The 24,635-nt window shown below is 33.5% G+C and overlaps 1 protein-coding gene and 1 long non-coding RNA gene across 4 annotated transcripts in view; one reads left to right on the top strand and one right to left on the bottom strand.

Moving 5' to 3' along the window:
* The window catches only part of LOC145961997 (uncharacterized), a 125,537-nt gene that overhangs the window by 19,936 nt on the left and 80,966 nt on the right, over positions 1–24,635 (bottom strand). Inside the window, exon 4 of one of the 3 annotated variants that reach the window (XR_014435777.1) lies at positions 18,246–18,497. The exons of 1 other annotated variant lie outside the window; for it this stretch is intronic. This is a non-coding gene — a long non-coding RNA (uncharacterized LOC145961997). Of the gene's footprint in view, positions 1–18,245; positions 18,498–23,920; positions 24,172–24,635 lie in introns of those variants that run through there. One more of the 3 variants, XR_014435776.1, reaches the window with a different exon arrangement.
* LOC145961996 (aristaless-related homeobox protein) overlaps positions 1–24,635 on the top strand; it is a 118,561-nt gene that overhangs the window by 18,650 nt on the left and 75,276 nt on the right. The window lies entirely within an intron of this gene.

Here is a 24,635-nt window from a genome sequence, read left to right as displayed (position 1 = left end):
TGTTTTGCTCCCCGAATCCTCTTTTTATTTTTCCCCACGATCATTTCACCCATTCGACGGGTGTTTGTTTTCATGTTATACTACTTTTATTTTATTCATTCGAAAGGATAAGATCTCGATTTACACACACACACACACACATTCTCTTTCTCTCTTCTTCTTGAAGTTTTTCAGGCAAGATTGTGATTCACCCTAATGACCCTGATTCAAAATAATCATATATCCGACTTTAACATACATAAGTTTACAAAAAATTTTACACAGTTAGCATCTTGTTTAATATTCATTTTTTAAAATTGCTAATTTTTGATTAATCATAATTAAACATGCATGTCATGTAAAATATTAATCCATCAAGTCATGAATGTAATGTAAGTTAATATTAATTTAAAATGTTGAATTTTGCATTGCCAGTCCAGTTCTTTCACACATTTCTTTTGCAATTTTTTGCATCTTAACTCATTTCTCTTTGCATACGCCACCTGATTAGCCGCGATGACAGTTTTATCTTCTATCACATGTCGTAGAATGAGAGTTTTAATTTTTCACGATACCTCGGCCTGCTCTCTAATCATCTCCAATGGACGCAGGTGTTACATTGCCGGCAGCGTACCGCGACGATTCGTTTTATCGGATCGCCATCGCCTTCATCGCGACTGATCTGTATCCTTAGAAGCAACACTGAAATTTCTTTGTCGTCGTTGTCATCGTCTTTCGTCACCGCACGGTATTGCCATTAGTTCCGGCATCAGGAACGAAGAATGAAGTGAAGCTACGTTAATCGAAACAATGATGAAGAACGGACTCGATCGAAATCGATAAACTAGTATCGACTCTTCGCAATAATACGTTTCCCGTGAAACAATGCAATCTCCAATATTATTATCTCATAAACCCTTATAGGAAATTTTGGCAAAATTATTAACGAAGAAATAATTTGCATGTATCGGTTTTTCTCATTTGAAATTAATTTTTTATTCGAAACTTTTCGTTTCAATTCATTTCAATGTTTCTTAAACGGAAATTTTTCCTCTGACAACCGTATCATAATGAATTATGAAACTTATTACTGACATTTACGCGATAAGAAACTTATTAATCGTTGTAGTGAACTAGATACATTTTGATCGTGGTAACAGATTATATACATTATGTAACAATATTAGATTATCATATAAAATCACTAGAATTCATATTGCAAGAAATTTGAAATTAACGTAATATCTAATTTGATCGATATATTATTAAATATAAAATATCATAATTATATATAAATATCACAAAGTGCAGGTATTATAGCAATTCTCTTATTTTTTTTCTCTTGTTAAAATGTCAGGCCGTGTTAATGTTATCGCGATACCGAGCCGTTGCAGAATACCTTTGGAATAAAGTGCATTACGTAAGGATAATTCAATCTCGTTGTGAACTTGAGGGAGGGACAGGTCGCAGGCACGGGCCCCGAATGATTGGAGATGTGCATGACGATTCCGAGAATCCATTAGGAAACACGAGTTTAACATACTCGCGGAGTTAGAGTCTTATAGTCGCAAGTCCCTGAAGGAGAGAAAGAGAGAGAAAGAGGGAGGATGCCAGGAATGCCGATCATTTGTCGGTGGCAGGACAAGGATTCCCAGCGACGGTGGCCTCCGAGTGTTTTCCGTAAATTTAGTTAAGATAGAGAGGCCTACCACGAAGTCGCCCTGCTACTTTCGTCCCTGATAACAGTTCCCGATAGAAGATGCGTCACAGATGCTCATACTGCATGTTTTTGTATGTTTATGCAGTGCAGTTCTATTGATACAAACACTGTTGTAAATTTTATCTTTCTCATTTCGAGAAACAAAAAGATTCGCAAAGATAAAATAAAAATTACTAACGTGTTAATGATGAAATAATATTAAATTTTCATACTTTAGAAATCTATGCGCATCGTTTATTTGCAAAGAAAGAGAAATAGTTACATTAGTACATAAAACAGATATAAATATATGCACAACTTTTGATAAGTATTCTTTTAAGTCATTTATACATACAGGAAAAAAATCATGTCTACAATCGCCATGATTATCATGCATGACAAAATTTTTTAAATGTCATAAAATATTTTAGTTATGCATTGTTCTTCTTATTTTTTCTAAAATTAATCCATAGTTAATAATTATAGTTGAAAAATGTACTCTTATCTCTGTGAGAAAGCAAATTTATATATATATATACATATATACAAACATATACACACAAACTATAAATAGGAAACTATAAATAGAAATTATAATAAGATTACTTATCAAAAAATTTTAGATTCAATGTTTAGTAACAAGTTTTTAGCATTTTCGTGCATTATTTAAATAATGTATTAAAAATGCATTCGCTCTTAACTTAAAATTTTAAAACAATTTGTTGTATTTTTTGTTCAGTATTAAAGTCATTCTTTCTTTTTGTCTCTAGATATAAATAATTGTATTATGAAGATTGGAAATAATATTGCACACAAAACAAAAATGGCTTATGTAGAACAATAATACTAATTGTTTATTAAATTGTTGCATTTGCTTTTTTCATGCATTCGATTTTCTCTCTTGTGTTATATATATAAGATATATATGTGTGTATGTGTTTGTTTTTCTAACTCGCATTTCGATATAATTATTATTCATTTTAAATTATATTCATGAGAAATAATGGGAGGTATGTGTTTTTATCTAATTTTTTCACCTTACGAAGTATTACATTTTGCATGAGTGACTTAACATGCTGAGATAAGAATCGGTTATCTTCGACGTGAAATATAGTTGACCGTAAAGAATTTAAGCAAAATGTACTTATTAAAAAGATATCGCATCTAATTCTCACATTGGCTACAACAATAACATTATTATTTTTAGAGAAGTTTATGTTGTACGTTGTATTTAAAAAAGTCTACGTTAATATTATTCTTACTCATTTAAAATGACTTTTTTGACTAAATGTAAATCGTACTCGCAAATCACTTAACAAATTGATACGCTAACAATATGTTATAAATACGTACGCAAAATTTAATTAATAATTATCTCTTGTTCTTTTCAATCTTTAACTATTATGAAGAAGATTACGGGATTTTGTTTATATTTTCATTTTCCGGTATGTTTTATTGAAATAAACGTCAAACCTGAAATGCATCAATCGCATGTTTACATGAAATGACGGATAAGTCACGTGGCCGAGCGAAAGCTATTAGTTCGTGACAGACCTGATCGGTTAAGAGCAGGTAACCTCTATACATCTTTTCTTTTTTTAATCAACATACTCGGCTATCTGCTTGGCGGGTGCACGCACCAGCAATGAAGAGGCACTTATGATTAGATCACTGGAAGGTCCATTTACGCGATGGTCCACTAAAAGTTAGCACTACTCGTAAATTGACTACAACGCGGTCGCTCTTACTCGAGAATTTTTCTGTCGAAGGATCTAGAGGCCTCGCGCAGATAGCAAGATGATAAAGAGTACATTATGTTCGAAGAAATATTTTTCGGTTTTCGTCACGTCTATTTCTAAGAATTCGGAAACCGATGAATTATACACATATATATAGATGCGCACATATATAAAAAAGCATGGATGAGAAATTATTAAAAACAATAATAAATACAGATAAAATAAAAAATAATCGAAATTGCAAAAATCAAAAGGCACGCACTTAATTAAATAAAATTAATATAAATTAAAAAATAGATATTACGATAAACGAATAAAAAATATAAATAATTCATACCATTGTGACTAATCATAATTAAAATTAGAGGAATTTTAATATATAGTTTCTTATCTAATTTATAAATACATACGAGAGATATTAATATAATATACGCGCGTATATAATTTATCTTTTAATCCATTTTTTCGAAACTAATAATTTTTAATAAATGATTTAAAAATGTTTCGAATTAAATTTTCTTCAAAACATTCTGTCTTACGAATGCTTCTACACACACGCACAAACAACATTTCTAAATAATAAATATCTGCTAACTTATTTTTATCCTTTACTTAAGCTTTTAATTTATTCATGAACTTTTAAAATAATGTTAAAGCAAAATATTATACTACTTTCCTCGTTGCAACTAAATTACTTATGTAACAAACACGGCACACGTGATAAGCACCGTTAAAATCCGAAAAGGAAAGTCAAATGAAAAATAGACTAATCTAGTTTTACGGTGCATATTTAAAAAAAATAGAAATAAATGTTAATATAATTTTATTGTATTAATAAAATGTATATATTTCGTACTCAAACATTTGCATTTCTGCTCTGGTTTTAATGTATAATTTTATCTTTTTTTTTTCATTTTCAAGCTAGTTTTTCAAAATAAATTATAAATAAAAATAAATAACAGAGAGAATTACAGCATAAAGTCTTTATTAAATGATTGAAAAAAATATTTTATAATTTATCTTCCTCTCTTTCTGCCTTATAAGTATTTTAATAAAATAAAAAATTATAGAAACAATTTCTTCCAACATTTTCAATTTTCTCAGAAATCATTAACTCTGACTATTAATAATTTTCATTAATAAATCAATTCGTTTTGTTAACAATGCGACTTGACATAATGCTTGTGAGTAAACTAGATATATTTTTGAACAAAACGCGAATTTTATTCCATTGTATGCATAAAACAAAGCAAGATTAGCTGGCCATCAACATTCACGTGAAAAGAATCGACAAACCGCAAAGTTTCACGTAAACTTAGCATAATGCGAACGAGCGCAATCACAAATAACAATTAGCGTGAGCGATTAATCATTTCACGTTAATCACAATACCAGGCACGCGATGTTTTTTAGTCTTAATTCGACGATTATTACAAATCAAATGCAAGCTGATTTGCAACGTGTTCTATATAAAACTATATTAGAAACGCTATGATTATTTTCCAACAATTACTTCTTTTAAATATTAGACTATTAACTTGTACGTTTATTCGTAAACAAAAACACAATGCAAGGCAAAGATCTTATTGCAGCTACATCGAAAAGAAATTATTTTTGAAATTATTTTGATTTCAATTTTCGGATTATTATCACTAGGCCTTATACATGTATCTACGAGTTAATTATTTATTCATAATTTAACGAATCAAGAACACCACAAGACGTAAGATAATCCACGAATCGGCTACGCTTCCATTTACCTTTAAAAAGCAATCCACGGGCTTGATTTTAGCCTCATTTTAGAATCGCACCTGATGAATGCCATACGAGAGATTCCCCCTTGTTAAAATTCTTAATGACGATATCGACCAATATGGTACGTCCGGGTCGCCGAACTCGGCCTTAATGGATTCTCCGAATTTTAACTCCAGTGATTAATTTCGCATCGAAGATGCGACGACGAAACGGAGAAACAACACTGTGGCTCGTTCGATTTGGATTTCCGAGGCATTCATCGAATCGCACTTATCGTAACGTCTCGGCGTGTTGTTAATATTGAATATTCCTTCAATATTTCGCGCGATCTCGACAATCGACTAAACGTTTCTTATATATTTTGGAGCTCTGACTGATTTCAACGATGCGGTTTTTTCATAAATTCGCTTCATCGAATACAAAATTTAAATCATGAGAGTTCAATCTCTCTCTCTCTCTCTTATTATCCAATTTAAAAAATTATTTCGAAATTATAGTAATACAGAGTTTAAAATTTATTAATATTAATTTTTTTTAATGATTCTTGGTATTCTGATTTTTTTCAAGCATTTCATATTGATTATTCAATAATCTAATAATCCAATAAACGCAGAATAAAATATAAAAACTCGATGTAAGTATGATAATATATGTATATCTGATATTCTTTGACGACCCCAGTGTACACTCTTATCGGTCGTTTTTGCACAATCAATTCTCAGTCAGTCTTCCGGTAGAATGCACGTTGAGAGTACTGCCGAAAATAGTAGAGGCAGCGCGGTATCCACGAAGTACCGAGATGGAAAAGCGCGAATTAGGCGAAAGAGCAGATGATGAAAGAGGGGGCGGACGTATATCGCGTGCGGAATAATCAACGCGGGGCAACATTAATTATCGTTATCAAAGCCCTCGGTCTGAAGCGTCGTGTAACGAGAATGCGGCGCGCAGCATGCGCTCCGCATAGAGCACGGTCGTGTAAGTTACGCACGCGGAGAAGTTCAAAGAGGCCGAACGCGAGTGCGCGAGCGCGCGCGTGCGAGTGCAATGCGTGCATCCCACGTCCGAGCGCATAGTACCCGTATGCATGCACGTGAGATGCAATGTACGATACGCGCCGTTGCTTACGAGTCTATTTGCGCGTGGATTATGCGTGGCGCGCGTACGGCGCGTCACGGGCGGATGCGCGAATGTCGATTATCAACGTGAGATACGTCAGCGAAAGAGATATTTTGGACCATAAAAGAAATCAATCGACAAGATCTTGCTTATATTTGTTTTTACGATTAGCAGGTATTTTAATAGTCATTTTTCAATTAATAAATGTGGTTACGAGAGTCGAATCTTAGAGACATTGAAGATTATATAATGTTTTGGTTTCATTCATTAAATCTAAAAAATCAGATTTAAAAAGAAAATCAGTATTAATCAAAAAATAAATCAGGGTTTTTTTATGGAAAATATTAATATTTAAATATATGAGAAATTAATAGATATTAATGCCATAAATTTTCGATTTTCGCGGAGTCGCTCTTAAAAATAAATGGGCAGCATAATTTTAATCAATTTTATCGGACTATATCTAGCATACTAAGCATCGATCTTGCTTTCAAAAAGTACTCATGTCTAAATAATCTCGTGTCTAAATCATCTCTTTCGAGCAATACCAACAGTTTAAAAAGTAATGACACAAAAAGTTCGATTGATGTCTATGACGTGAACACTAGTAATTACGTGCCGAGATTTAGCAATGTAATTAAAAGTCAATCTCTGTCTAAATTATTCTTCATTTGCACCGTCACTATCTCACCGTGACTATCAATGGCGTTCGGCATTCATTTTACATTATTTGATAATTGGTTTTTAGATGCTAGTTATATAAGAAGTTGGTTTTCTCAAATTAGTATCGGTATAGGGCATGATTGCCCGAAGATTTTTTATCTTAGCACATAGTCAAGTATCTAGTTATATATTTCGCAAGATAATATAATTTAAATATGACAAAATATCACAGCATGTATCTCATAAGACGAGGAAAAATGCAATAAGCGAAAAAATAATATTTTTCAGCGTATGCATATACTATTAAAACGATGTACTTTTTTTTTAAACACGCTTTTTTCCTTATACATTTTTATTTGTGTCTCGCAGGAGGCTATCGGAGGCACCCGGAGTCATTTGTTTCGAACGATAAAGTTACGATCCGTCGGTCGTCGCAGGAACCAGATTCAATCCGCCCGTCGTGAGTCGCGCTACGACACGATGACCACTTAAATGCACAAATGGACTCGACTTTATGCACGGAGATAATTTCATAATGATTTACCGGCTGTCCCTCGAAAAGCTCGCACTCGAATGGACGCGCTTCCTCCTTTCGTTGCGACGCGATAAAAGCGCGCCTCTTGGTGTATCACGGTGACGAGTCACTAATTAGTCCGTCGAGGAAACACTCGACCGCTAGCTGTCGCCCTTATTTTGCATTATATCGTTAAAAAGATGCGAGGATGCGACAATGTTATTTTTACCTAGAGAGACAATTTCATTAACTTGTGGATAAAAATTGTAGATAAAAATAATTTCATACTTATAAAAGAGTTTTATAAAAAACTTTTCTATATTGTAAATATAAATTTACATTATATAATAATTCTTTTCTCTTTATATTAATTGAAAATGTTTCTTTGTAATGTTTTATCTATTATCTACTCTCCAATTTATTATATTGTGTGTTTTACGTTCAAATATAAATATGCCTAGTGTTTTCAAATTAATTAACTTAGTTTATTAAGCAAAGTATTAACAGAACGTGAAACGTTATGCAATTTTCAATCTTCAAATACATGACATAAATTTTTTTGTTGATTACTCCATTTGTATTTTCGAAGGTTAAAGGAAAATTATGTAGAATCGCTGACATAAAATTTTATTCTACAATCAATTAAGTATAATTTGACGGACATAAATGATTATTTTTAAAGTTTCTATTAAAATAAACATTTCTAATAGAAAATTATTTTGATAATATCAAATTGATATTAATAATTTTAAGAAAAAAATCCTATCTTATAATTTAATAGATTCTTATTTTTTTTATTTTCAAATGAATTTTTAAATTTCTTCAAAATTTTAATTTGTAGCTTAATTACTAAAATATTTAATGTTAAATATGAAAAAATTATGTCACAAATGGCAACTTGAAATTATAGAAAATTTATTCTGAATTTATCAAAGAATATATATATATATATATATATATATATATATATATATATATATATATATATATATATATTTATTTATTTACAATCGAAATTAAATTAAAGAATAATTCCTTTAGATATAATCATGTTATATATATGTATATAATCACATTGAAATAATTAAATCACAAATGAATGAAAGAAAAAAATATTATTTTGTTAAGATATGTTATATTACACGTTACCATTGTTGGGTTAATGAAAGGAAAAGAACCAGAGATAAGATAAATACTAAAGTAAATTGTGGTGGATCTAATACGCTTGCGTGCTCGTGAATATCATTACATATGTATATATATGTATTATGCATGTATGTTGTATGCAAAATTATTTCAAGTAATATCAAATACAATCGTTTCTTTTTGAGTTCAAAATTAAATTTCGATGCTCTATAGTTTCATTCAATATCGTTTAAATTTGGAGATGACTAGCTTCCACAATTTTAATCAATTCAAATCCTTAAGATCCCTTAAAGATGTGCTGAGTCGAAAGATAAAAGCTTACTCTCTGCAGTAAAATAGATGAAAATATTTCGAGAATAATTTGTGATCAATGGACGCTGGCGAGAAATTTAGTATAAATATAATTTATACCGAAAATCGAGATACTTCTTTATTAATATTCATCGAACAAGATTTGCGCCTTTAAGAGAAACATACTGTGTTTTTTACACGTAAATGAGGCAATTTCGAAACATACATTCATAAGCATCGGATGATACAAGATATAAGTGTCTCATTAAACGTCACTCGTCCATTATAAATTCCTCTCGATGGTATAAGTCTAACGATTGGCCACAGTGCGGAAAGAATTTATTCGCGATTCGACCGTGACGAATTATTCGCAGAATTAAGATAACGCGGTTTACTTGTCGTTTTGTCGACATCGCGTGCCTATCTTTCGCAAATGAATAATATTGCAAAAAATTCAATTTTTGTTTTCGCAATGTTAACCGTTAATCGACGCGCGTTATCGTTTCGCCGTCACGTTGCCAAGGTTATGAAACTGTACTGTCTTTATTAAAAGAATGTAAAAAGGAATAACGGCCGTTCTCGTCATCGTGTCTAATTGTCTGCGGTAATGACTAGGTGCAGCGACCGGCGGTAGTGCACTAAAGCCTATCCGTCCGTTAAATGGAACTGCGTAAAATGGCAGCAAAACAGGACGGAGAGTTATTTCTGATCGATGACAGCCCAATTCCGCGACGGAATGCCTTTCAATCAAAAATACATTTATTGTTAGAACGGAAGACTAGCCACTACTTTTATAACGGTAAAACGCGCAACTAATCTTATATAATAGTCTTTCTTGTCACGTTTTTGACTTTTTTTAAATTAGAGGTAGCAATAAAATAATATCAAATAATGCAAAATATATTCATTTTTGAAAAAAAAATTATTTAATAAAAAGAATTTAAGCTAGTCAAAAAAGTATGTATATTATTAAAATTGAATATTTTGAAGTAATGCTATGAATGTGTGTATTTTTCAAGAATTCTGAAAGAAAAATTTATACAAATGCTTTTCACACGATGTAATGTTAAGTGAGTATAATACTTTTACTTGTAAAATCGGGTAATTTAGGATAATCTAGAATAGCAACGTTTAACTTTTATTATATCGATTTTATATCGATATAACATACACCGTTTAGTATAAGCCTGATTATTGTGTGTTTTACTAACGCACGACTGGCACGAACGAGCATAATAATATAAAACTGTCGATGAAATATGCGATAAGCGACGGTAATAATTCCGTCGAGTGAATAAATTTAATCGCGCCGTCGTTCGTAATTAAGAATATTATTATAAAAGTCAGAGCGCGAGAGTTGCACGCGAGCCGCGGCAAAAAACGATGCATTCGTACTAATTAATCACGTCTTCATTCAGGAGCACGTTTTAATTTGACGTTGTGCCGCGCAATTTTGCGCATCCGTGAAAGTTACGCTCGACGATTTCTTTGACCGCCGATCGGCGAATTACGCTTTTCTCGCGTACTATGTCGTTAATGAAATTTAATTGATCGCATAATGGATATAATAACGCATAGCCAAGTTAAACCTATGATTGAATTTATGCAGACATAATTAAGCTAATTATGTGAACATGATATATAATAAAGATTATTATTATTATTATCTAATATCACAATTTAATAAACAATTGTATTTTTTTTAAATATGCTCTTCTCTTTCATTAATTAAAAATATATTTTATATATTATATATATTTATTATATATAAATTAATTTAAAATATATATAATTTAAAACATATTATTTCAAACTTGAAAGATATTAAAGAAAAGTGCCTAAACGAGATACATAGCAATAATTATTTTTCACAAATAATAAATGAGTATCGCTGTTTTATTATCGAAATATTATATATGATTCACTTTTGTCGAATTCCCATTAAATCTACACATCGAAATGTGCTCGCAGTGATATGGATTAATAATCCTCTTGTACATGGCTGTTTACACAGACATATCACACGCGCGGTATCTCTCTCCTCTTTCCTCCGTAAAATATCATTTTAGAACTCGCGGCGCGGTGATTTGTTTCTTTCAACAAACGCTTTCCCCGATTTCGCGTGCTCTAGCACGCAAAGATATACGTCAGTCCATACATGCGCACAAACACTGTCTACGTCCGCCCGCACACGAGCGCGTGCATCCGCGAGCTGTCTCGGAACGGCGGTATAATTCAATTCCAGGTGGAACTACCTGCCTGACTAGGTACGGCGGCCGTGCGGCTCGAACAAGTGGAGGCAAATGAGATCCAGTTAAATTTGAGTTTACTAAGTTAGCGCAAAGTTGGCGCAACTCCGTGGCCCGTCACGCGGGGCACCGTGCGCCGGCCCGATAGCGTACACGCGGTGTAATTGCAATTAGCATATATCACAGTGGCGTACTCGGCTCCACGAGTTTGCCGGCACGCAAGCCCATTGGCGTAGCCGCAATTCAGATTTCGATTCGTCTCTTTTACAGGAAACTAAGTCATGAAATACGCATAAGGGTAAAAAATACAAGTTTTGTTGAAAATTGTTTGATAACGATTTTTCCTTGATTTTTTTAAAATTATAATCGTTTTGCTAACATCAAACTAGGCGTGAGATGTATGCAAATGGGAGGAATTAAGATCTATGAAAAAAGTATATGTGTTCATCATAAAATACACGTATGAAAAGGTAGTTACCCATTTAAGATGAATACTAGTGTTTCTTTTAGTTACATTGTTGTAACAAAAAGAGATCCATAACATTATATCTTAATGAGTCTAGTTTGTTTCTAAAAAAAAGTACCATTTTAATATACTGCTCCTAATCATTCAGCGATTTTAGGCAAGTGGAAACTTTGCCTTGCAGAGTCGGAGCGTCTTAAGTCGACCGTGCAATCTTGTTTCACCGTGCGGTATAAACATAAGTATACGTCACCTGGAGAATGCACTCGGAATCCCGCAGATGCAATAAAATCTGGACACCGCACGTAATTATCTCGTAAAAAAAAGAAACTTTCTCTCGCGAGCATCCACATTAATGCGTACACTACTACATTAACTACACTAACGATTTGAGGGACACAAGTGCGATTCCGCAAAATCCAGATCGCCCTTCCGGGGCGAAGAAACGAAAAAAAAATGGCGCACTAACGAAGTAATTACGGTGAGAGCCGTGGCGAATTGGTCGGGCGCTCTAACGACGGGCAATTTGTTGGCAGGAGGAAAATGTTTTCGCGGAAGTTTTAATGAAATGTTTTAATCAGACCCGCTCCGATAATATAAACGCAACGTAATCGTAATTAGCACACATCGCGTCTTATCAGCGAATACACTGGCGTCAGCGTCAATAATCCTCTCGTGATCTCTTCGCAAAGTCCCTCGTTCGGTCGCGATCGCTCGCGATGCCACTGTGACTTGAGAGCAGAAACTACCGAAATGACAGGATGCATTCCTGCGATTGAAAACTTACTTTTGCAACTTATTTTTGCGATAGAAACATCGTTTTATTAATTTATATTGAATAAACCGGAAATATTTCATTGATAAATTAATACAAATAAATTAAATCTCAGATTTGTTACATTATTTTTATTTCTATAGAGGAACGAGCTATTTAATGTCTGATAATAAAACATAGAGTTTACAGCAAAACCAAAATATAGTTTACATAAAAATCATTATTTTGAAAGATTGATTTCATCAAACCAAATATAATTACAAATATAAGTTCGTATATAAATCTACAAAAATAAGCATTTAAGTGTTATATAAGAAAATTATGCGTCATCTAAATTTTATTTAAGTTATAATCATAAAATATAAAAATCTCATCTAAATTTTTATTTAAATATTACCGAATCGCCTTTCCTCCTTTCTGAAGAAAATGCTGACAGTCCATATTGTTAGAGCAAAAAACAATTTCCCCATTTAAATGTTGTATAACGATTCAATTATCAAAAGAACACCTTATAAAACTGTAATGATTTGCAATCACATAATAAATTTCCCGTATATAATTATATATTTCTAGACTCACGAGTACGTCTCGCTCCAGTACAACAATCTAATAAGTGTCAAGCTATGATTATATTTACATCGCCGTGTTTTGTATAGAGAGCTTTTTATACCCGTTTCTCTGCGATACATCCCCTCCACTTACAAAATAGCTCGGCAATTTCCAAATCACGTTCTTAACGATTTATTATTATATTATTTAACTTTTACTCTGCTTTATTATTCGCTTACAATCGTGTATGCATAATTTATGTCTTTTTAATCTCTAAGTGCTTATAATAGAATTTATGAAATAATAATTTTTTGACATTTACCACACATCTGATAATAGAATTAAATAAGAATGTTAATTATTATTATTAAAGAGTAACGATATTTTTCATTTTTGTCCATACATAAAGAAAAGTTAATAATAGTATAAATAATATATTAAAACGAAATATTTTTTATTTGGATATTATATATTTTTACACTCACTTTTAAATACTATATTTGTGATTCTTTTCACAGTGTTTAAATACAACTTGTTTCAAAGAATTCTTTAATTCAATCATATAAGCGTTCATCCATGACTTCCTTGGGAATAAAGGAGCCTTTGGTATGCCAGGGTTAATACGTACGTTTCACGCTTTCTCGATTTTCTTTGATCCGCAAAAATTACGACTTATTATATGCGTCCATTGAGTGACTTGGTCGATCGTTGTTGTAAGCGGGGAGAATTAGTCGCCATGACTAATCCGTAATAACGAGCCGCGAAACTGAAGCTTGTCGATTCAATCAAGTGGTAAGCGCAATGTGAATTCGAGCTTCTCCCGGGAAATGTCGAAATCATTGACAGAAAATGGCGAGTAATCAATTTCAATGATTTTTATGAATATAACGATGCTTGTGAAATCACACAAACATAATAAAATAATATTAAAGTAAAATAAAAATAAATTATACACATTTTGCTATACAACTTTTATGTAGTGAATAAAGAATATGTGAAAAAATATATTATGTAAAAAGATTAAAATTTTTTTTGTATTAATGTATAATTAATGTGAAATAAGAATCAAAGAAAAATTATAAATTTCCTTATTCTCATATTTAAAATAATAGAAAAAAAGACATTTACTATATTTTGATATTTGACAGAAATCAGCGTTTGATTTTGAAACTATCGAATTAATTACCGTTTGATCTCATCACACATGATGTCAAATATGAATAAATTTATAACATGATTCTATAAGATTATCGTCTGCATATTTCTCGATATGCGAGGTAAAACTGTTATATTTAATGAACCAGTGATAACAGACTTAATCCTTAAAACCAATTTGTCGCATAGTAAAATTATGAGTTTCATAATTAATTTATAAAGATCTATAAAGGCACGGACTTAATTAGAACGAAAATTTCGTCCGAAACGCCGCAAAATTTGCGATGATATGTCGTAAACATACCGATATTTAATGTTTGCAGGCACATTTCAAAATCGCTTTTTCATCTCGTAAAGTCAATGTCGAAGTCAGTCGTCTTGTTTGGAGTTTGATAATCGAATAATTAAAAAATGTAATAATTTAATATTATAAACAAGGTTAGCAAAATTCCACATTTGTTGGATAAAATCCATGCCAGTGTTTTTCGGTAAAAATATTATTTTTTTAGATTATACTCTCTAAAAGTGAATCAGTGTATTATCACTGTAATCAGTGCTGTACTTATAACTGCTTGTAATCAGTGAGTATTTACTGTTTTTCAGTGATAATACACTGATTCACTCTAGTGAAAGTAGTATATATACTACTTTCAGTAAATACTCACTGATTACAAGCAGTTATAAGTACAGCACTGATTACAGTGATAATACACTGATTCACTTTTAGAGAGTAGTGCACGATTTATTAATTAAAGTAAAAATATTTTTTTACATAAGTTATGTAAATATATTTTAGTGTCAAAAAAAACACACATATTAGTTATTTTTATAATTATTATAGTTTATTTCATTAGATAATATCCGGGACAGTAACTCGAAATTTACCACCGAGTTTTTTTCATCCACTGGATTGTCTGGCCATCCCAGAATCATAAATTTAAAAAATCGATGCGTATTTTCGAAACACGTAGGAAATCGAAAATAATATTTCGTATTAAATATGAGTAGAGAGAAAGCTATACTTAATAGTAGTAGTATGTACAGTTTTTTATTTCCGACGAAAGTGGACTTATATGGATTTTTAGAGAGCTATTTAATTGATGATTCCCGATCCATCGAATACGAGTTCACAGAATATACTGCGAATGCAAAATACCGTAGAAAAAAGTGCGACAACCGATCGTGCGACTGTTTGCGTTCTATAAGTCGCGAGCGCAAAGGGATCGACTTATCATAAGCGGTGTGTATCGTAACGCTATGTATACGCTAAAGCAACACCGCCATGTTTCGACGACCGGCAATTACAATTAACAGCAAAACGGGAATGTCGTAAAATACAATTAAACATTATTACTTCCCGTCTAATGGTCGTCGCGGCCATGAACGCGCACAGGTTTGCATACGAGCCCATATGACTCGCACACATAAATACACGAAGTAACTAATGCGCGGACGTGAACACGTCGCTTACTTTGTTAGCGTATCCCTCGACTATTGCGCAGTCAACAAAATCGTCAACGCGCGATACCGTAATTGCAGCGTCCGCATATGTCCCGAGTTGCCGTAAATTACCATTTTTAATCGTGACGCGCGATTGAACGTACGTGCTTTTGACATGCAAGCTCCTTAATTGAAGACAAAAAATTTACGACTACGTGCGGCAAACACAGTCTTTTCTCTACAAATGAACGCGGAATAGCGTTATGATTGGCGATAAATATAAATTTAAGCATCGGTATTATTGCTACATTGCTGATTCTCCCCGTCCGAGTATAATAAATATTTCATCGAATATCGTTTCAACTAAATTCTCTTAAAATTGTCTCGTGAATTTCTAAAGGAATGGATATTTTAATTTAAAAATATCAATATATCTAATCTCTCTCTCTCTCTAGTAGTTTTGCGCCTTTGTAAGCCTCGTTAGTAATTTTATCATGCATAATCGCGCTTTGTTCCTTCCTTTCTTTGTTCACAATTCAAGTTGGGTGAGATTTTTCGTGGATCCAATCTGTGAAACACGCTGCGTAAACCGCGTCCGTGTTTTACGATACACTCTGTATAATACGAATTCGACGCGGATCGACGGGGATTGTTGCGTTCGCGAAGCTTTTCATTCGTTTCTAAAGCGTTTCGACGAGATCGTTTTAAAAATAGAGATGTTAACAAAATGAGGCGCGTTGGCAGCTCGACGCTGTTTTTGCCGGCTCTGCGAGCGCTACAATGGCGTTCACGGAGGAACACTCGGAGGACAATGGTCAGTTGATGGTTTTCGTGACCCGGCTCGCGCTCTCTGACTCCCCGTTCCCTTTGCACCTCACGAAACGAGATATCGGAGACGCCTATCAAGCTATTACGCGTTGAAGAATTAACGCCATTAGTGACTCGACTTTTCTCGGTGGCCCAATCTTTTTTTAAGCCGGTTACACTCTCCGCCGCTGACTCACATATTTCTTCGCTCACGAGTGTATTGTGGTCGTAAAGATAGATAAAGTCGTTTATATGACGATAATTTTTTTTCCATAGGTTCTTTCTCGCCTGACAAGAAATTGATAATTCTTAGTTCGAGCGCGACGTAAACATTAAAAATAAAATAAAATATAATATAATATAACATAAAATATAAAATAATATAATGTAATATATAATATCTAAAATAAAATATAATATATGTCGAAATATGCGAATCTATAAAGAGATAAATCATTCTACGCAAACACATATTTAAAAATAACGATGAAGCGATTACCATTATCCTTCGAAATTTCACAAAATAGAATTGTTCCCGTTAAAATAATTATTTTCGCATTGCCAATGATAAGCATCTAGAGCCAAACAGAATATTTCCTTTCTTCACGAATTTCCCCTCGACTGATAGGCGCGATAAAAGCTATCGCTGGCTTACAAGCCGCGCGGTTCAATTGTTGAAACGCACGAAAAAAGGCAATCAACGTTTGTCTCATTATTCGATTATGATTATTATTCGCTCGGACAAACAATCAAGGACGAATCCAGATATGGAAGGCTAGCATCGATTATATGCGGCATCGCGATCAACTAACGCCCATTAAATCGTGCTCAGAGCTTGCAGCAGTGTCACAATTTTTAAGATAAATGCAAATTGTAAGAAAAAAATACTGTTGATTATAAAAGATAAAATGGAGATAGGCAATTCGATTTCTTTAATTCTAAATCTTTAATTTCTAAAATTAAAAATTCCTCTAAATAACTTTTTTAAAATGTTGTTAAATCTAGTTTTTTTAAAACAATATCTCGTATCGTTATATCTTTTCGACACTTTGACGCAACTCTTTTGGCCCTCTCAGAAGACTGATAATTTCCGGTATCGCTCTCACTCTAATACCGATCACGTCCGGCAAACAAAACGAGAGAGACACGTGCTTCTTTTTTTCTCCTTCCTTTCCCTTTGTCTCGTGAGAGAAGTTGCGATGACGCCAGAAGGAGACACTGAAAGAGCGAAACAGTGCTCATTGGACGGTTGCATCTTATGCACTGGCCTGGACCCTCCTGTAATTGGTCGCCACTCAATTGCCGTTCATTAGGTAACTGCCTATTTTTTGCGCCGGCTTTGTGACTATGGTCAGAGAGCGATAAAAAGAGAAAAAAAAAAATAAAAAAACAATTATCTCCGCTTCACATTACCCTCCTGCATACTTTATACGTAACACATAAAAAAAAATACTTCCAAATATTATAATATATCGCCTACGAGAAAAATAATCAAGCGAGAAAGGAATATCGCTCAAGGTACGTACATAAGTGTATGATAAAATGATAGATTAGATTTCTTTCTGATCTTGACCTGATATGAAGGATTTTAAATTGTCATATGTACAAAAACATATTGCTTAAGAAAAACTATATAAATGACAACAATATTATGAATGCTATATTGTTCGCCAAAATTTCATTAAGAGAAATATAATTTTTTTATTATCATAATGAGAGAAAAAAAACAAAAAATTTTTATTTCTTAGAAGACACATGCTGTCATTAATTAATCTATAATATAAAGTAATGTAAATAGAATATTGTATTTTCATAAAACTGATTTACATAGCAAATTATCATGTATATTCATTCATATTTTAACATCAATCTATGCTCTTTAGATTCTTAAACATAAGATCAAAAACCAGAACCGATTCTCATTTCCTCGCCACTCTTCAATGAATCCGCACTCACACCGAGGAACATTAGATTAACGGCGGATGACAGGTCGGCTGTTCTTTGTCTACTTTGGGCAGGCTAACTCCGGCCTTCTTTTTATATCGTAAAATTAGTTGGCCGCGGTTTCCGGTCCCGGTTTCTTCATCCTGCGTCCTCGGCCATCATTAGCCGACCAGGGGACCAAATTTGCGACCTCGCCAGAAACGTCTTCGCGATCTTGAGATTTGCCAACACTTTCTTAAATTCATTCGTATGTACGAACAAAATATTTGTTTTATATCGCGTTTAATGATTACTATCATTTCATCAAAAACTTTAATGAAAATTTCCAATTATTAAGTCACAGAAATAATTGATGTATTAAATTAGAATAGTTAAAGTAAAGCAAATTATAAACTATTAGACTTTTTTTAAATATTATATAAAATTATTTCAGGTAATACAAGACTGAGAAAAATTTACTATTATATTAGAAAGTGAATAAAATTATACGTAGTACGTTAGCTACAGGGAAGATAATATATGTATTATATATTCTTTCGTCAGATTATTAATTTATGATTCATTCGTAATTTACTGTTTTTAAAATACATAGTTTATGATAAAATATTAAAATACAGCGTTATAATTCAAAGTATGTAAACAAGTACATAAATTCAATCCCAGAAATTTGCATAAATGTATATACATTTAAATACATTGTAAGTAAATATATCATTCGTGTGTGATATTTTACATTTTGTAAATCATCTTTTCTCATGTTCACGCATATATGCAAAAATATACATTATCATATTTAAAAGGCCATTTGACGTTTAATTCAAGTTTTCAAAAGTTCGAAACCTGTCTTGAGAAATTTGTCGTTATATGCGCAGATAGGTGCGAATATATATCGATATACTGTATAATTTCAAAAATTATTTATTTATGCATTAGTGATTTTTTTCAACATATCAAAGTATAATGAAACTAAATATATTCATTTGCCTTATTCAACATATGAAAATCTGTTTTTCATTTTTTAATGCATACTTAAGATATGTTATTATACAAATGTGGTTTTACTATTTTATTCGGTTTTACACGGTTTTATTCTTATGAGTATATTATTACATTTTACTCAAATTTTTTTGATAATACGAAATGTTATTACCGGTTTTTTCCACATACATCACTCTCTATCTGTCTTCAAGCAACTCGATATCTCATATTAAGGAGCGCGGGAATCTTATTACAGACAAACTTACACATTACACACAGATTACAACGCGCATCTCGCTAATAATTAAACGCACCATTTACGAAGCGCTTGTAGCCAATAAATTCCGTAACATTCATGAGGTAACGCGATCACCCATAATAATGGGTTCATCGACGAAGAATATCGTCGGAACTTGCTATAATGTTGCTTACGCGCAACAAAAATTTATCATCTTTATTATTATTTATTTTGTGACCTGCTACATCAAGCGCTGGAGTTTCTTCTCGTCGAGGTACAATGTTTCTCGTTCAACTAATTGGCGACGAGACTCGTTACCGAACGCGCTTTGCTCGCGACCGCCAATTGTCACCGTTCCTTACCATAATTTATAGGCCTTAACGCGATTCTGATTGATCGTAAATCATTACTGCGGATAAAATTATGCGCTCGTCGACCGCTTCATAACGCAATATCGAGCGTTTATTATCGGACGCAAAATCGCGGCCAAGATGTGTCTTTACTCGAGATTTATTCGATGATGTTTTTTTTACCAGGGCATGTTTTTCCTCTAACCGTGTAAATCGTTATCGCATCCGGTTCATTTTATTTTATCATATTCTTAAAGATTATTATATTTTTCTTTTCTTTTCTTTTATGAAACAAATAATTCTAGAATATTATTACAGAAAATTAAATATATGCATATGTATAGTTAATTATTATTAATTAAATTTTGATACATTAAAAAAGATAAAGTCCCAAGACATTCTCAGGAAAGATTGTTAAGCAGATCTATAAAATAGTATATAAATAAAAGAAAATTAAATTTACTTTGTAAATACAAGTCCATATACAAGTGAATAACAAGTGTTTCCTGTCATACAAGGCGCACGACTATTAAAGAAACATTGTAATATAATAACAGGTGTTGCCCCGCATATCCTAGTTGAAACATAAAAGCTTCCATTATTATTTTAGTATTGTATAATTTATGTTCAATATTAACTTATCCATCAATTATTTCGCATATTTATTTTATTCAATAAATTGAGCGGTAAGTGATTTTTCTTTCGGCAGGATCATTCACGATTATTTATTTGTTCGTCCATTTCTTTATTCGCGAAAAGTTGAAAATTTGTATTGTTCTTTTCTATGCAATTATTCCTTCTCGGGGCGGCGTAGTCTTCGTTGCATCGCGATTTCCACGCTTTTTTCTCTCCGGACGAAAGATCGGATCCATTGATATCGTTACACGTATATAAGGCAAGTCAACGTGCTAATCGCGGACGTTATAAATCTCGCAGCCAAACCGCCCGAGAGTTCCCTAATCGAAAATCGACGAGTCGCGACGTGGTGTCGGACGTTTAAACGCGACGCGAAGGCAATGTCCCGCAAGCGCAACGAAGTAGAACGATAAAAATGCGCCAGCAAGGGAAAGAGGAAAAGACAGAGAACGAGGGGAAAGAGAGAGAAAGGAAGGGGAGGTAGGGGACGAAAGACGTCAGATCCCTGTTAATAACCGTTATGGACGAGATGTATAGCGAGCTACATAATTACAGGTTTGGATACATTGCTTACTGGCCGGTGCACCCGAGCACGCCCTCTGTTCTCCTTCATTAAGACCGCCGTAGACGGTAGCCGCCTGTTACTCCTCCAACTACATCCTCTTCGTCTTCCTTCTCTTGTCCCCGTGTTCTCTTAAACGGACTTACAAAGTCTTGTATCGTTGAGAACTGAATTTACAATTAGCACAAATAAACGGCGAGGTGCGAAAATACGGATCATTTTGTATATTTCTAAAGATGCTCTTTTGCATGCGATACCTTTCGGCGCATTATTATATATAAGCAGATTTACACCGGCACGATTTAATTTGCGTCTTCGTATTATTTGCCGCGTTTGCATTTTGATAAGTTCTACGAATGAAAATTTTTGCAACAATTTCAATCCTCTAAAGATATATCGTGCAGAATTTCTGCAATTGTCCGACGCGATTGCGATTTTCGACGACGAAATCGGAAACGAGAGAAGAAAGAGGGAGAAAGATTCTTAGGGTTTGGGAGAGACCCGCCGATCGTGATTCCGAAGGCGACGTTTAGACCCAGGGACGTGATGGTACGAAATCGTCGGAGACCCAAAAGGAAGCGGCTGCTTATTAATAAGAAACCCGCGTATCTCGGCGTCGTTTTCCATGCGAATCGGATCGATTACCGATCTGGCCCGAGGAGGTTGCAAACGCCATTCTTCCTCCCTCTCGCGATCTTCGTTTCTACCCCTCTCATTCCTTCCGTTCGCAGGACTATCATTTGTTAAGCTGGACAACTTAGTCCCATCATTACGAGCAATCACACTTGATTATTTTTGTCTACAGAGTTGTGTACCATCCCATATACTTCTCTAGAGATGATCGGGCCTGCTTGTGGGTCGAGCCCGAGACAGAGAACAATGCATGTATGCGGGTAGGATGAGAGAGAAAAAGAGAGAGAGGGCGACGGAGGGAGATATCGCAACAAGAAGAGGAAAGAAGGAATCGCGGAGAGATCGGGCGATCGAGCGCCCATTTCCGCTTGATTGCTGGGATGTGTGCCGGGAGAGAAATAGGGTGATTTGCGCATGCGCGCGCAAATTCAAATTGGGGAATTAGACGTCGAAAATGATTCGGCAAAAGTATCATCGATCGACGATCGGCGAATACGTGGTAACGATGCTCTCAATCCCCGACCTGAAGAATTGCAGTCGGGTTGTCTGCGTTTGCCGGGTGCGACTGATAATGATTCTACTAATCTATTATCTGATAATAGTTCTACTAATCTAATATAGTTGTATTCTCGAATAAAAATTTTTCTTCTTATTCTCACTAACATCAAATATGTAAAAAATGTTTTTATAAATAGAAGCGCGCCTATTAAAATATATTCTTCATCTTTCAATCTTAATCAGAGAATATATTTTTGAGAAACTATGAGCTCTTCAAGACGCTAATAATAATCAATAGTAATATGATTTAAAAGCAGCAATAATTTTTTTAAATATCTTATCGACAGCCATTTGTTTCGCGATATTTACTACATTCAAATCTAAATTGTACATGTTTCCGACTAATATAAAAATAAAAATATGTTTACAATAAACATCAGGCTATAAAATCAGAACATAGACATTTGCAGATAAGGTTTACAAATTGAATGTGATGCCAGTTTAACATATTGACAACAACAATTACAAGTGAAACGATAATAAAAGTTTGTGATAATAACAGTTAAAATCAACTGTAACAAGATAATTGCAACGGCGTTGTAAAGAATACGGAAAAGAAAAGACATGCACTTTCTCGGTTGTGAACAAGGCATTAACTTTTACGAGCGTGATAATCTCGGCCAGCGTTATGCTCTACGATAAGTATGAAAAAAAATGTTCGGCGTCCCGTTCACGATCGAACGTCTACGCACTTGACTTCGCGTAATTATCACATCGTTAAATATAATTATCGTTATCGAGCCGCGAGATATGCATAATGCAGGCGTCGTACAAACGAGTCTTAGGACGAATTTGCGCTTGCAAATTTTAAAGACAAACCGTGCGAAATTAAAAAAAAAAGGAAGATCCGTGAAACAGATGATCGTTTAAAGTATGTGAAATATTAAAATTATATAATTTTTACTTAGCTTATTGTATGAATCGACAAGTAATTTTCGAACGTGTCATTAATTATTCCATAATCGCGACTGATTTGATTTGGACATATTTATTGAACACTAATCATAAATTCGACTTTAACGCGATATGCAACAAGCGCGCATCAATAATACGACAAAAGCATATGGAAGGAAATTTGACGCTTTGTCAGAGATCAGTGACAGAAAAATTAACAATAAGTACAGTGGCAATATGATAAAATCCGAAATTTCCACGATTAAATTGTAATCGACAAATATGAGAATTCGATTCTCAAGAAGGCTGCTATTTACTATAAATAATTAGAGATGCAATAAAAAAAAGATAATTTAAATATAAAATAGCATATGTTATATATTTATATGCATCAATTGTACCTCGTGTAATAATTATTTAATACGACGCGTATATATAAAGAGAAAATGCATATCATTAATGTGATATAAAATGCATAGAAAAAAATGATCAACATGAAACGAAAGGCTCTGATCCGATTTAGTATCTGGAATGTATCCCTTTTCTCGTCCCGTTAAAGTCAACAAGAGTGATAGAATCTGAGATATTTCGAAAGCTCCAGAAACTAATTAGATCGTTCTTTAACAAACGAGAATACAAATGACTATCTTTTTCATTTTGTGGGTCGAAAGTTGCGTTACTTGCAGAAAAAAGAAAGCCGCGCCGACGTCGGCTGCGGACACGAAATGAACTTATTAAAAATACAAATAAGCGTAACCGCGCCAGGTCCGAGAGAGAGAAAGAGAAAGAGAGAGAGGCGATGATGCGACACGCATCGTGCGTAATGCGTATTATATACGAGGTGGATAAAACATTGTCCTACCGTGGTGGCGGTTAACCTGCCGTGAAATTGGTAGGAGAGGAGAATCGGACTGACTCGGCGCGGCCGAACTCGCATCGTCATCATCGGCTCGTCTCCGCCGCGATAAACTCCCACTAATACAGGCATGCCCTCGCACCTTGAAGAATACGTCGAGAATGCGTCTACCATCCGAGGACCTGTAAAGGATCCGACGTATCGGTCGCCGCGTGTTTGTTCAAGATCGCAGCGCATCTGCCTGTCTACCTTTTCAGAGCGCCACTTGAAAGTCATATTGCGACGCAATCAACATTCTTTGCGTTATTATTTTTTATTATTTTACTCTGAAAAGTTCCTCATATAAGCTGGAAACTTAGTTCTTTTTAAAACTATTAGGAATTGTTATATATAACAATACTCTCATTTCATCATTTTTGTGATTTTTCAGAAATTAATTGAAGTTATGTAAAAGTGAATTAACATTATTACAAATAGCAGTTTTGAAAAACTTTACTTCCATATGTAACATTTAATATTGCCGATTTGGCAATTTTATTTCAATTTTTAAATTATAAATATTATCAAGCAAAATAAATTAATCTGAATCAACTTATATGTGCTTGATACTATTTATTTATTTAAGAATATATCAAAGCGTTTAATC

This window comes from Camponotus vicinus, unplaced genomic scaffold (assembly GCF_025532165.1).
Source record: "Camponotus vicinus isolate PSW18456_S1 unplaced genomic scaffold, iyCamVici1.0 SCAF_11, whole genome shotgun sequence".
NCBI classification, from domain to species: domain Eukaryota; kingdom Metazoa; phylum Arthropoda; class Insecta; order Hymenoptera; family Formicidae; genus Camponotus; species Camponotus vicinus.
The sequence above is the reverse complement of the archived record's forward strand: the minus strand, read 5'-3'. Positions and strand labels throughout refer to the sequence as shown.